This window comes from Balaenoptera physalus (genome assembly GCF_965194825.1).
Source record: "Balaenoptera physalus genome assembly, chromosome: 8".
In the NCBI taxonomy this organism is placed as follows: Eukaryota; Metazoa; Chordata; class Mammalia; order Artiodactyla; family Balaenopteridae; genus Balaenoptera; species Balaenoptera physalus.
Window position 1 is genome coordinate 11,986,740 of NC_138887.1, and position 13,627 is coordinate 12,000,366.

Below are 13,627 nucleotides of genomic sequence, written 5' to 3' on the forward strand. Positions count from 1 at the left end.
TTCAGTGTCTTCAGTGCACTGAATTAATTTTCATTTATTCATTCAGTATTTCTTGAATATCCACTGATGACCAGATGTTATTTTCGGCAGTAAGGATTCAGTAATGAAAAAAGAAATAGCCTCTTGACCAATAGTTGACACAGAAGTAAAGAGATAATTAACATACAATGTGATGATGGCCTTAAGAGGAGTGTGAACTGACATTTAAACTTGAATTTAATGGGCCAAGAGACAAAGACATTTTCCAGGTGGAGGAGGAGGATCAAAGTGGAATAGCAGGAGACACCAAGTGGTAAACATTAGAGTCCTCTGGAGAAGAATAACATTTCAGTGGGGTGGGGCAGAAGTTGCCTATATGTCTGCATTTTAAAAATGCATACAATGGTACAGAACGCCTGAGAGAGAGGCTCTTGGGAGGAAATCTTCCACAGACAAATGTGTTTGGGAAATTCAGCATATTACTGGTTCACAATCCCTTTACACACAATTGCAAAATCCAAACATGTTTTGTCATTCGTCAAGCTGCAAAACCTCACCTGAACTGATGTGAGGCTATTTTATAGTCTTGATTTATCTCATTTAATGTGATATCTATATATTTTGATATAGAAACAGCAATATGAGTGCTGGGAGGTGTTATATAATATCTGCTGTATGTACCTTATTACCTTTCTAAACATCTGACAGATTCTGGATTCCAAATACATCCAGCCCCAAGGATCTCTGAATCAGAGACTGTGGACCCGTATAATTTCCTTTTAGAGAGTCACATGAACATTACCAGTGTCTAAGAAGTTCTTCAGCTAAGAAATTAAATTTCTTTCATCTAGCACTTCCCACATAGATTTGACTTTTCAACACTAAACCCCTGCCCCCTTTTGCTTACAAAACATCTACTAACAACCCAAAGAAAAATTATAATTAATATTCCAAGGAGGACATTTTGGAAAATACTATTTGGTATTCAGCTAAGCAGTCAGCTGAAGTCTGTGAGCAAAGGGGAAACAATTCCATTATCTTCCAGGACGACAAGTCTGTCTTCAGTGAGGACAACAAGCTGATGTATGCTACAGGTTAGCAGACTTCTGCTGCAGTAAAGCAAGAAATGATGTAAGCCTGAACTCTTCATTCCAAATGGCATGTATTAAAGCGGACAGATACAAACGTGGGGACGAATTCAAGGGTGAATTGACAGCCCTTGGGAGTTGACAAGATGTAGAAAGGAAAGAGAAGGAAGAGGTAAGTGCAGTTCTAGGTTCTCTAAATTGAGAGAATGGGTGACTGGCGACCCATTCTGGTTATCAGTTAGGCTAAGGACCGTGAGAGAATCATCAGTGTACAATGAGAGATGACTCCTGAAGGATAAAGCTCCAGGTGTCTGGTAAAGTATAGGTGCTGAAGCACAGATACCCACTAGGCTAAAGGGAATTAGGCTGTGCTTCTCAGAGAAATATTTGATTTGGAGATACAGAGCTGGGACCCATCGAAAACCGGGATGAGAGAGTAAAGGAGTCTAAAACGTCACCTCCAGGGGACATGCAGAGCAGTGAGATGGAGATTAGAATACTGGTAAACTGTCAGTATTGACAAGAGGGGAGGAATAGGAGGAAGAGTTACTTAAGGAGAAAGAGGAGGGCCCGGAGTGGAGTTAGGAGAAGCAGAAGAAGAGCATTGCGAGGGTTGGTCCAGGGCATTCCTCACGGAGTAGGTCAAGGAGGAAGAGGCTTGAAACAAGGCCCTAGCGTCGGACAATTATGGGGAGCTGCCTCTGTGGTGTGGCCGACACAAAAACTAGATCCAAGTGGGTTGAGCAGTGTGTCAGTCAGCCCAAGCTGCCACAGCAAACACCACAGACTGGGGGGGGGGGGGCTCGAACACTAGAAATTTATTTTCTCACAGTTCTGGAGGCTGGAAAGTCCAAGATCGAGGTCCAGCAGGCTTCTGCTGGTGGGAGCCCCCCTTCCTGACCTGCAGACAGCCGTCTTCTCACTGTGCCTCTCACGGGGTGTGTGTGTGTGGGGAGGGAGGGAGAGGATGGAGATTGCTTTCTTTCTTCCTCTTTCTTATAACACCAATCCTATAGGATTTGGGCCCAACCCTCATGACCCCATTTAAACTTAATTACCTCCTAAAAGCCCTGTCTCCATCTACAGTCACGCTGGGGGTTGCGGCCTCATTATATAAAATTTGGGGCACGGGGGCGGGTGGTGGGAGGACACAACTCAGTCCATAGCAAGGAGCGAGGAAGTGGAGGAACAGATCCTGCCTATGCTAATAGAGGTAATAAAGATGAGAAAGAGATGCTACCTAGTGTGAAGATTTAAAAATTACCTTTTAAGACAATGGAAACTTTATCATTCTTGTAGGCTGAGGAAAGGAGAGAATGGAAAGGGAGAGGCTGACAAACCCCACAGAGGCGACAAGGTGAGTGGAAGGATTGGCCTTGGGAAGGAGGAGACGTGACAACTTCTGAGAGAGGGAGGGAGAGGGTCAATGTGTGTCTGTTCTCTTTAGTCTAGAAGTGAAGTGGGCGGCAACTGAGTACCTTTATCTTCAACAGCGTCAGTTGCCTTGAAACTGAGGTTGTACTGGACCTGTACTGAACAAGTCAACAGAGGACAATTATGTGTTCCTTCCACGTTGTGAAGTGGCTGCCACTACTTCCAAAAATGAAGAGCCCACGTCTCCAGTACGCGGTGGCAGTTCAACTGGCCTACGCATCCGCAGACGATATAATCACTTAAACATTTAAACAGGCTTCTCATCAGCCTAACAAACAGATACAGAATGATGCAAGATTAAAAAGTTACCACCATCGTCACCTCACACGGGTCAGAATGGCCATCATCAAAAAATCTACAAATAACAAATGCTGGAGAGGGTGTGGACAAAAGGCAACCCTCCCACACAGTTGGTGGAAATGTTAATTGGTGCAGTCACTATGGGGAACAGGACGGAGGTTCCTTAAAAAAGCTGAAACTAGAGTTGCCATATGATCCAGCAATCCCACTCCTGCGCACATATCTGGAAAAGATGAAAGCTCTAATTTGAAAAGATACATGCACCCCAATGTTCACAGCAGCACTAGTTACAGTAACCAAGACATGGAAGCAGCCTAAACGTTCACCAACAAATGAATGGATAAAGAAGATGTGGTACATATATACAATGGAATATTACTCAGCCATGAAAGAGAATGAAATAACACCATTTGCAGCAACATGAATGGACCTAGAGATTATCATACTAAGTGAAGTCAGACAGAAAAAGACAAAAATCACCTATCACTTATATGTGGAATCTAAAAAAATGATACAAATGAACTTATTTACAAAATAGAAATAGGCTCGCAGACATAGAAAACAAACTTATGGTTACCAAAGGGGAAAGGCATGGGAGGAAAAAATTAGGAGTTTGGGATTAACAGACCCACATTACTATATTTAAAACAGATAAACAACAAGGACCTACTGTATAGCACAGGGAAATATACTCAGCATCTTATAATAACCTATAATGGAAAAGAATCTGAAAAAGAATATCTATATATATACACAATATCTTGTATAAGATATATATTATATACATATATATATGTATAGCTGAATCACTCTGCTGTATGCCTGAAAGTAACACAACATTGTAAATCAACTATACTTCAATAAAAAAAAAAGGTTACCTCCATTGCCATCACTTTTGAGGGACGAGATTATAAAAACAAATTTCATGGCCTCATTTCCCACAATTATCCCAGAGTTATTTCACACCTCTACAGTGGGTCACATCTGAATGGACAGTGCCATCTTCCCCAATCCTTATCTTCCTTCAGTGATGAGGCTGGCAGATAACCAGTCCATCAGCAAGAGCAAGTGCGAGCGTAACTCCGCTACACGGATGGGAGAACATCTGAGCAGCTGCTTATGATGTCCATCGTCATGGACAATGGGAACTTGAAGCAGAAAGGAAGGAAGGAAAGTGAGAGCATTCAGAGGAGTCTGTGGGACCACACTTTCTGCCCAGTGGCTTCCTGTCCGGCTGAGAGACAAAGACCCGCCAGTTCCTCATTCCCTCATTCAGCCCACCATCCACGCAACCAATATTCACTGTGTACCCAGAGTTTGCAAGCATGATACTAGGCACTGGGAAGACAGTGGCAACAAGGTGAATGCTGACCCCGGCTCACAGCTCTCAGAGCAGGCAAGACTGCTGTAAAATAAGCAGTCACTACAAAGTGAGATGTTGTGATAAGGATGCCTGGGCATTATGAAAGCACAGAAGAGAGGGATTCAAATAGGATGTGGCATTTAGAATCCAGAGGATAAACAGCAGTTAATTAGATGAAGAGAAAGAGGAAGCATTCCAGAAATACAGAAGAGCAAATAGAAGCCCAGAAGTGTGAACAACAGAAAGACTTCACTACATCTAAGGGGGGAAAAAAAAACAAACCCAAAACTAAAAACACCTGGGACCAACTGAGAGAGAAAGTGAGCAAAGCTGAGACAGGCAAAGTTGGCAATGGCCAGGTCAGGATAACTTTGTTAAATTAAGGTATTTGAACCACATCCTGTGGATGGTGGGAAATGAAGCACCGTGTCTGCCTCTGTGTGTGTGTGTGTACACGTGTGTGTGTGGGGGGGGAGGGGGTGGGGACCAGGCAGGGAGGTGAGAGTGTCAGATTTGCTTGACAGGATTAGAGCTCTATTTTAGGAAATGGATTGGAATTCAGGAGACCAGCCCTAGGGTGATGGCGGTAGAGAGGGGGCTGACGTAGGGTTGTGATGTAGAATGCTTCAGAGCAAGCAAGTTGCACCTGCTTGTGCAGATCAGGGTCCAACACCAACACAGGTGAAGTTTCCTCTAGACCCATGGTCCTTCTCCTGGGGTCTTACTGGTCCATGGACAGCGTGGGGAGGGGAGTCTGTAGCCCCCTGTGAAGTCTCAGTGACACGCTGCTATAGCATCTATCTCCCTCTGCCCTTTGCATTGTGTGGTCTGGGGGCGGTATCTGTTAGTGTGGTTTTTCTTTTTTTCCTGCGAATGTTCAAATCTGTTCTGTACTACTAGGAACTTAGTTTGGCTTGTAGAGATCGACTCAGAAAAAGAGCCTGGGGAGCTACGAAGCTTCACTCCCCCCCCCCCACTTCTGCAGAACAGAGCCATCAGTAACCTGGACGGCCAATGGGAGGAAACGCATGACCGGGGGCCTGGCTCTGAGCTGGAGTCTTGGTGAAACAGAGCTGACAGATGCCACTGCTTTCTGCCAAATGCCCATTCCAACCCCATTAGTGCATCATGTAGGGATGAGGGTGCAAGAATCACGCTGAAAACAAAGGCAGCTGGAGGCCCGCCCGCAGGCTGGTGCGTGGCTGTGCTCGCTGCAGGGTGGGCTGGGCTGGGCAGTCTATCCTGGCCCAGTCTGGCCTCATACCCTCCTGGCCCTCTGCACCGAGACAGGCCAATGGCAGGGGCCCTGCAGCTGGCCTGCCTCTATTGGAGGACAGCATAAGGAAGATCAGGCACTTGGCCTTAGACACAGAGGCTCTGCAAACAAGTGTACCCCGGGGAAGGGGCAAACAGAGTGATGGAAGTGATTCATCGGAGCGCGGAAGAGGCAAGTCCATCTAAATCTGCAAGTGTTTAAACAGAGATACTGAGCACATCAGGTTGCCATGAAAAAGAGGGATATTAAAAGCAACTTTACGTTTGGCCATTTGAAATTCCCTACTGACTATCAGCGCAGCTGACTTGCTGCTGGCCCGGGAGGGTGGCCTTCCCAGGCAGCTTATGCCCGTGCAGCCCGGGGCTGGCAGTTATTAGAGGCGGAGTGGAACGCTTTCATCTTCCACGGCTGTTTATGAACACACCGTTAGCACCCTGCAGTCCACTTGCGCGGCTCTCTGGTCCCCAATAGAGGGCAGATGGCATGCCACTCCCCAAGGGACTCCAGGCTTCACCTCGCTCAGCTTTATCCACTGAGCTCGGGATCTGGAGAGGAGTCATGCTGTGCTTTTACTGCAGTCCCCGGGGCTGCAGAGAGGCAGTTCTGGAATCCCTACACAGCAACCTGCCTAGGGGCGGGGGCTGGATCCACATAGGCTCTCCCTGGAAGGAATGATATTCCAGATCTATTGCCTGCCACAGAGCCTGTCCACAGCCGTGGGGCAGGAGGTGAGGGCTGCAGTGGGCCGGAGCCGGACCTGGGCTGGGGGGAGTGGGGGTGGGGGGAGTCTGTGTGCCAGAGGCTGCCCAGCTGCCTGGCCCATTGAGGGCCAGGGCGCATCCCCCAGATCTGCTAAGCTCTCTCTCCCTTTCCTATCAGCACTGCTGTGCTGTCAGAGATGGTGGAGAGAGGGCAATCAAGACGCTGATAGCAAAGCAAGGACATTAGGGTCACCACGAATTACGCAGAGGTGTGATAGCATGACCTGGAAGGAGGCTGAAAGCAGAACAGATAACAGTCAGAGCAAACTCACTAGATGCCAGCAGCTCCCGCCAACGTCAAGCCACGTGGTCCCAGCAGACACCCACTCTCATGCAGAGCGGCCAGTGAGGATTTGGGGGTTTCCTAAACAGGGCAGGGCCTTGAAAGAATGCTGATAAGGGGCCTATCACTGAGCTGCAGGGAGGGTCATTTAGTCTAGGTCTCACATTTAGATGTGTGATTTTATCTCCAAATGAACCTGTTTATCTAGTCACTGAGATACAGTGACCAAGTTGAAAGAAGATGTTCTTTAGAACTCATTCCATTAACAGACTCTCTCTCTCTCTCTCTCTGTACACACACACACACACACACACGCACACACACACACACACACACACATATATATCTCCTCCAGTGCATGCAAAGTCAATATTTTCGTAAGTCTTGGGCTAACTTATAAATAGCATAATATACTTCATTTTGTTTTTTGAAATTTTTTTTCCAAAAGAGTGGAAGTTACCGATGTCTCTCTTGAACCTTGAGAGACCCTGATAATTCCTCCTTCCCACTCCCCCCAAAATAAATCAGACATTTTTCATTGTATTCAAAATTAAGGCAATACCCATCTATATTTAGAACTAACCAACTAATGCATTAGTTGTGAATCTGAAAACACCAACTTGTGACCAACTTAGCACAAAGCTGACCTATCCCTGTATGGTGTGATGGGAAGATCACTGGAAATAGAAACAAGACACATCTGTTCTGGCCCTGGCTTTGCCAGCTACCCAGGTGTTTCTGTAGGTGACGTCATTATGCTTCCCTGGGCCCCCGTTTTCTCACCTAGGAGACGATGCTGCAAATACACCACAGGGAAGGAGTAAATTAACTATGTGAAAGCCCTTGCATGGGACTTGGCACACAGATGTTAGTTTCCCCCACTTTTTCCATTTCTGGAACTCAGTTTTCTGTAAGATGGTGGCTTTTCAAACTTTAACACCCTTCTATTTTCACTGAGAATTGATTTTATCTATTTTAATTAATACTAGAAATACCAAAAAGAAATCCAACTGCTGCATTGATTGCAGTGATTTTTTTTCCCCCTCTGTGCCACAGATGACGCTATCCATCCACTGTTCCCTAAAGGCAGGGAATTTCCAAAGGAGATCCTAATCTATGAAACTATAGCCGTAGCCCATACACCAAAGGCAGAAATGATCCTCCCATACAGGGGCAATCCCCAGAGGTCACTCCCATCAGAAAACACGTTCTGATCAAGCCCTCCTCCCAACGGACCTTACCTGGCAAAATCCTGGGTAATCCTCAAGGCCTACCTCAAAAGTCTCCTTCTGTCACCAGCCTTTGTGCTCACCCTCTTCAGAAGTAAATGCCCTCCCGTTCAAACCAGTAGCACCCTACGGGGTATCACTGGTGGTAGCCAGTGATGACATGTAGGCTCTGGCTGGTGTAGGTGAGTGCTTGGAGAAGGGACCAGCGCTCACCTTGGTTCCTGTGACACCTGCTCCTCGCTTCCCTCCACGCTGCAGACTGTTCCTGCTCCTGCGGTCCACCTCCAAGGATTAGTTGTCTCCAGGCCTGCAGATCATGAGAAATACAACGAGGGTCACAAATAAGAACCACAGAAGTACTTTTTTTCAGTTTTATTGCGCTATAATTGACAAATAAAATTGTAAGATATTTAAAGTGCACATGATGGTGATTTGATATATGTATACATTGTGGAAGGATTCCCACTAGTTAAGTAACTAGTTACATCCATCACCTCACATATTTATCTTTTTTTTTTTTTGGTAAGAACATTTAAGTTACTGTCTTAGCAAATTTCAATTACATAACAGTGTTACCAACTACAGTCACCATGTTATCCGTTAGAGCCTCAGAATTATTCATGGTACAATTGAAAGTTTGTACCTTTTACCAGCCTCTCCCTACTTCCCCCAGCCCCAGCACCTGGCCTCCACTTTTTAATCCCTGTTTCTATGAATTTGACTTTTTCTTTTTTAGATTCCACATATAAGCGATACCATGCAGTATTCCTCTTTCTCAGTCTGGCAACATATGTAATTTAACCATATGCAATGTCATGGCTTGATTAGGATAGAGAAAATGAGATGCAGTAAACTCTTCTACAACGATGTACAAATAATCTATTGATAGCAGGCGAAAGAGGAAGAAGGTTTTCTGTTTGTAGGTTCAACACTAAAGAGGCCAAGATAGATTATAAACTTTACGTGTACTTTTTTAAGAGTGCAAGGTGTTAATTAAAAGCACTATTGCGTAAACGGTTAGAATAAATGAGACATTTCAAGTAGGGAAGATAAACGAGTGAAGGAGAGACAAGTGAGATTGTGACAGAGGGACAGATATAATTTACTGACATAAAAGATACTCACTGAATAAAGCCCAACCTTTCCACTTTTGTGTTTAGAAAAGAGGGTAGAAGCCAGAAATGGACATATGGTGTCCCCAAGGAGGAGAGGAGACAGATGCACTATAAGTCATGCTTTTGATACAACAGGTGATCAAGAAATTTATAATTTTTTGAATTAATAACCAAGACAACTCCAAGGCCAGAGAGAAAACGTTCGCAGCATTTTGAAGGCAATGGCAAAAGACAAAAGACTATCAACCTTATGAGAAAAAGTCAAAGTTTAACACCTGGAAAAAACATCATTCCTTTAACCCTGAAGGCACAGCTGACTTTGTAGAAAAAGCCCCTTTGGGGTGCAGAGTCTCGTACCCCTTCCCCTATTTCTCTAGTCAGGAGACCAGGGCCAACTCTTACAGGACTTGAAGACCAGCCAAACTGTCATTTGACCATAGTGAGAGGGAACGAGGGAGGGCTGGGGTGGGCGCGTGGCAGGGGGAGACTGTCCCAGGGTTTAAGGAAGATTGAAAAGACAAACAGGAGAGAAGGGGCTGCAGAAAGCGGAAGAGAGAGCCTTTGGGAAGAATGGGATTGACTGGGAAAGTGCAATGCTTCGCTATGGGGCTTCCTGGGAATGCAGAGCATGAAATAAAGAGAAGTATTTACATTAAAAACAATATGTAACATTTCTATCAATTACCCGAAATGTATGCCACAACCATTTTAGGGGATGTTTGTCATCTTAAAAGTACCTACAGCTGCCTGGGAGGTCCCAGGGCCTGAGCACGGTGTGCATGACCCTCCAATCTTCAACCCAGCTCCGTGAGCAGCAAGTCTTGTTTAGCCCCGTTTTCCAAATGCAAAGTAAGAGAAGGCTATCAAGAATTATGAGGAGAGAATTCCTAAAATGTCCCTCCCTGGCATTTGCAGGTAACTGGACATTCATTCAAAGCCCCAGAAATCAGTGTGACCAGACCCAGTCTACCTTCAGAATCTGTGCGTCTGCGGCACTGCCTCTTATAGGCCACGTCCAGCTTGGCTGCTCCAAGGCAGGGAGAGGTTATGCACACACACTTGAGTACTTGGAGGTGAAATATCGCCAATTTTAAGTAGAGAGAGGGAAAGGTGATGCCTAAAGTCCCCTTGCCCTGTTCCTACCTGAATTTCTGGCGGCACTGCGAGAACAAGGATGAGTAAGCACCTCCTACCTTGTGGGAAAGTAGTTCCCCACCCTGGCAATCAGAATCCCCGAGGAACGTAAAAACCCCAGATTCTCAGGCCCTCGTGCAGAAGCTCAGAGGCACCAAGTCAGGAAGGCTAAGGCAAGGAATGTGTATTCTGAAGAACCAAGGGGTGATTCCGACACTGAGTCACGTTTGTGAACAAAACCGCAGTCCCGGGGACAAGCTGAGAATAACGTTAACTTCAGTGAAATTAAACAACAAAAACTGTGTTTTTTTCAACTGAGCATGACCCGCAGTATCAAAGGGGAAGGTAAGAGCTGACATCTCTCAGCTGCTGAGTTTGTTCGAGGCACTGAGGTAAGCACTTTATATAGATCACCTCATTTAACTGTGATGATCAATTGATGAGGTACTACAGTTGTCATCCCTCTTTTACCAATGACGAAACCAGAGCTTAAAGAAGTTCAGTCATTTGGCCAAGGTTAACCATTAATTACATTCAAAATATTCAAGGGAATAGAAATAAAACCTGAAAGGGACTAGTAAAGTATCTGTGAAATTGAGACCGACTCTTCCATTAATCTGAGTTTTTGAGGCACATTCTTGAGCTCCAGTTACTGAATCTAACCTAAGGTTGGATTTCCCCATTTGTAAAGTGGGTGCAGACTGACCTCATTCTCTGCAATAAGCTTGCCTTCTTGGGATGGTTCAGAAGTGTAGAGGGTACACTTTATGGTGTCTGAAAGGCATTTATGCAAAAACCTGGCCTGAAGTCAAGTAAATTTCATCTGAGAACAACCTCGGTTTAAACTAAAGCAAAAGAAGCGAAACATGGACCTTGTTTGGAGGACTTGTTAGATAATCACACTTTGGAAATCTTGTTTTGATGACTTTAAAAAAGGTAGCAGAACCAATCCCTAGTTGACCAAGTACATGTTTATCCCGTTAGATTTAAATGGGTTCTAAAGGCTTGAAAACAAGTATTTCCTAGCTGAGAATGGTGCTTAGGGAGGGTTGTCTTGGCAATGAGAAGATTTCCTAATGTAACCCCAAATCTGTAAAGCTGTAAATAGATCATGCCTTAATACCACCAGCCCTTTGTTTGAAAAAGGGCTAAATAGGTGCTATTTACTAGAGGACAAATTTCCAAGCAATGACAAATAAAACAGTGACCCCTCCACATTCTGTGGCATCTCCTTAGGAATTCCAACGGCCTCTAATCCATCAGATCCTAAGCTACGTTGGCTAAGAACGCCATCCTCCAAGGTAGGGTTTTGGCAACTGGAACAAAGTCAGTGAATACTTGTAATAGCCCACTTCAGAGAGCAGACAGAAGCTAAAATTTATTGGAAGCTTCCTTGGGATAGACAAATCCTTTAGAAAGGTAAAACTAGTCCAGTAAAAAATAAAATCATAAATAATACTAATTTGGTTAAGCTAAGGTAGAGCAGAAAGTTTTCTGCAGTCTCTAGAAGTCTGGAAATGTTGACTAACGCCAGGGAGCCTGAGGATTTTTCAAGAGATAAGCCCAAGGATGAATCCCTTTCCATGGTATTTATTCCTATTTACTGTATTTAAAAATACAATAAATACACCTTTTTTTCATTCCCAAGTTACTAACAGAAATGCCAGAGACATTTGATGTTAAAGGTGGTATCATTTTTGCGGCACTGTGGTCAAGAAACATGAGCTTTGGAATCAAGCAAATGCAACTGTTGTTTTTTTTTTTTAATTCTAGATTTTACCCCTTCAAATGTGTACATTTATGGCTATTTACTTCTCTAACAGTTAATCATCTGATCTGTGAAAAGAGACAATAATACACAGTTATTGAGGGTTCTGATACGGCAATGCCTGTGATGTGGCTACACATTGCTGGCAATTAGTAGCTGCTCAACTAACATCAGTTGCCTTCCTTGGTTTCCTGAGGTGCTTCCTCTTCCATTTTAACAACGCTGCTGCCCGCCACCCCAGCTAGATACCACATCTGAGGGCTCCAGAAAAAAAGAACTGCATGTGCTCCTGAGGTTTCAGGGCTATGGAAATAGTAACAGAATTAAATGAGGCGACAAATTTGAACCGGGTCTGAGCAAAGATATTCTCCTGCGAAAGCTTCCATTCCATTTTTCTCCCATCTCAAATTACTCAGAAAAGTTGCTTTTGGTTAGAGTATAACACTTGGAATTTTTAACATTTAATGTTTAGTTAACATTCAGCCATGTTTAAGTCATCTCTGGGATAAATATATGTATATATATTTTCAAGTATTTTAAAATAAGTGTGATACGTTTTACTTCTCACAACTTTTAACATATGTTATTCAACTTTGCTTTCACAATTCATCTTCTTCTGAAAAAGAGAAGAAAAAAAATTACCTTAGGACTGAGACAAGACAAGGAAAACTTCCACTCTAGGAAAATAATATTAGATTTGACATAAATTAGATGCTTGCCAGTAACTCAACCACACCTGTCAAATAAGACATTAAAGTATGAAATAGAATATTAACAAAAGTCAATTTCGCTAGTGATTTAGCAGAAGATTTAACTGTGTTGTAACCGAAAGGAAGCAGAGTCTGAAGGCAGATCTGTTTTAGTTGGAGAAATATATATCCCTCTTATAAAGAGGTTTACCAATGGAATTTTCACTGTACTTTTTCTCCAAGTAGCCTTTGGAAGTAAAGAAAAATGTAGCTCATTTCCCTGCAAAAAGAGTACTTAGTTTACAGTACTCTCATTTAGCAACACCCTTCAAAAGTTACTGAGTACAAGTAAAAACAAGTAAAAATACAAACAAGAAAACAATCCCAACACAATGTGATACGGGCTTCTGTAATTTTATCCGTGATCCTGTGGGATTAGCTCTGAGGACACCTGACCCAGGGCACAGTGAGAACCTGAATATTTCAGGTCATTTCCAAACACATTTTTGTTACTCCTGAACTGGGGCTTCATTCCCCTAGGAGGTACAACCAGTGTTTCTCAAGCTTCAACATGCATATGAATCACCTGGGGATCTTGTTAATATGCAGATTCTGATTCTGTATGTCTGCATGGGACCTGAGATTTTTGCATTTCTTTTATTTTTATTTTATATTGGAGTATAGTTGGTTAACAATGTTGTGTCAGTTTCAGGTGTACAGCAAAGTGATTCAGTTGTATATATACATGTATCTATTCTTTTTCAAGTTCTTTTCCCATTTAGGTTATTACAGAACATTGAGCAGAGTTCCCTGTGCTATACAGTAGGTCCTTGTGGGTTATCTATCTTAAATATAGTAGTGTGTACATGCCAATCCCAAACTCCCAATTTATCCTTTTCTTATCAGCTCCCAGATGGTGCTGATGCTTCTGCTTTCCTGACCACACTTTGAGTAGCAGGGGTGTAAACTGCACTGCTGACACGCCTGCCGTTATAGCCTCTCCTAGAATTTGTCCCCAGCGTTCTAAAATAGCATAGAAAAGTTTGTCAAATACAGGCAGGCTTGTGTTTGTAAATAAGTCTTAGTAATATTAACAATGGGAAAAAAAATGCTATTCATTTATTTTTCTCTTTGTATCTACAAATGTGTGACCTTCAAATACAGGAGGCAAGTTGGCCAAGTGAACTACATTCTTTTTACCAGGTTTT

At 43.6% G+C, this 13,627-nt stretch overlaps 1 long non-coding RNA gene across 1 annotated transcript in view; it reads right to left on the reverse strand.

The window, feature by feature from the left end:
• The window catches only part of LOC309666284, a 184,371-nt gene that overhangs the window by 156,827 nt on the left and 13,917 nt on the right, over positions 1–13,627 (reverse strand). The window contains exon 2 of the long non-coding RNA XR_014266988.1: positions 7,927–8,020. This is a non-coding gene — a long non-coding RNA (uncharacterized lncRNA). The remainder of the gene's footprint in view (positions 1–7,926; positions 8,021–13,627) is intronic.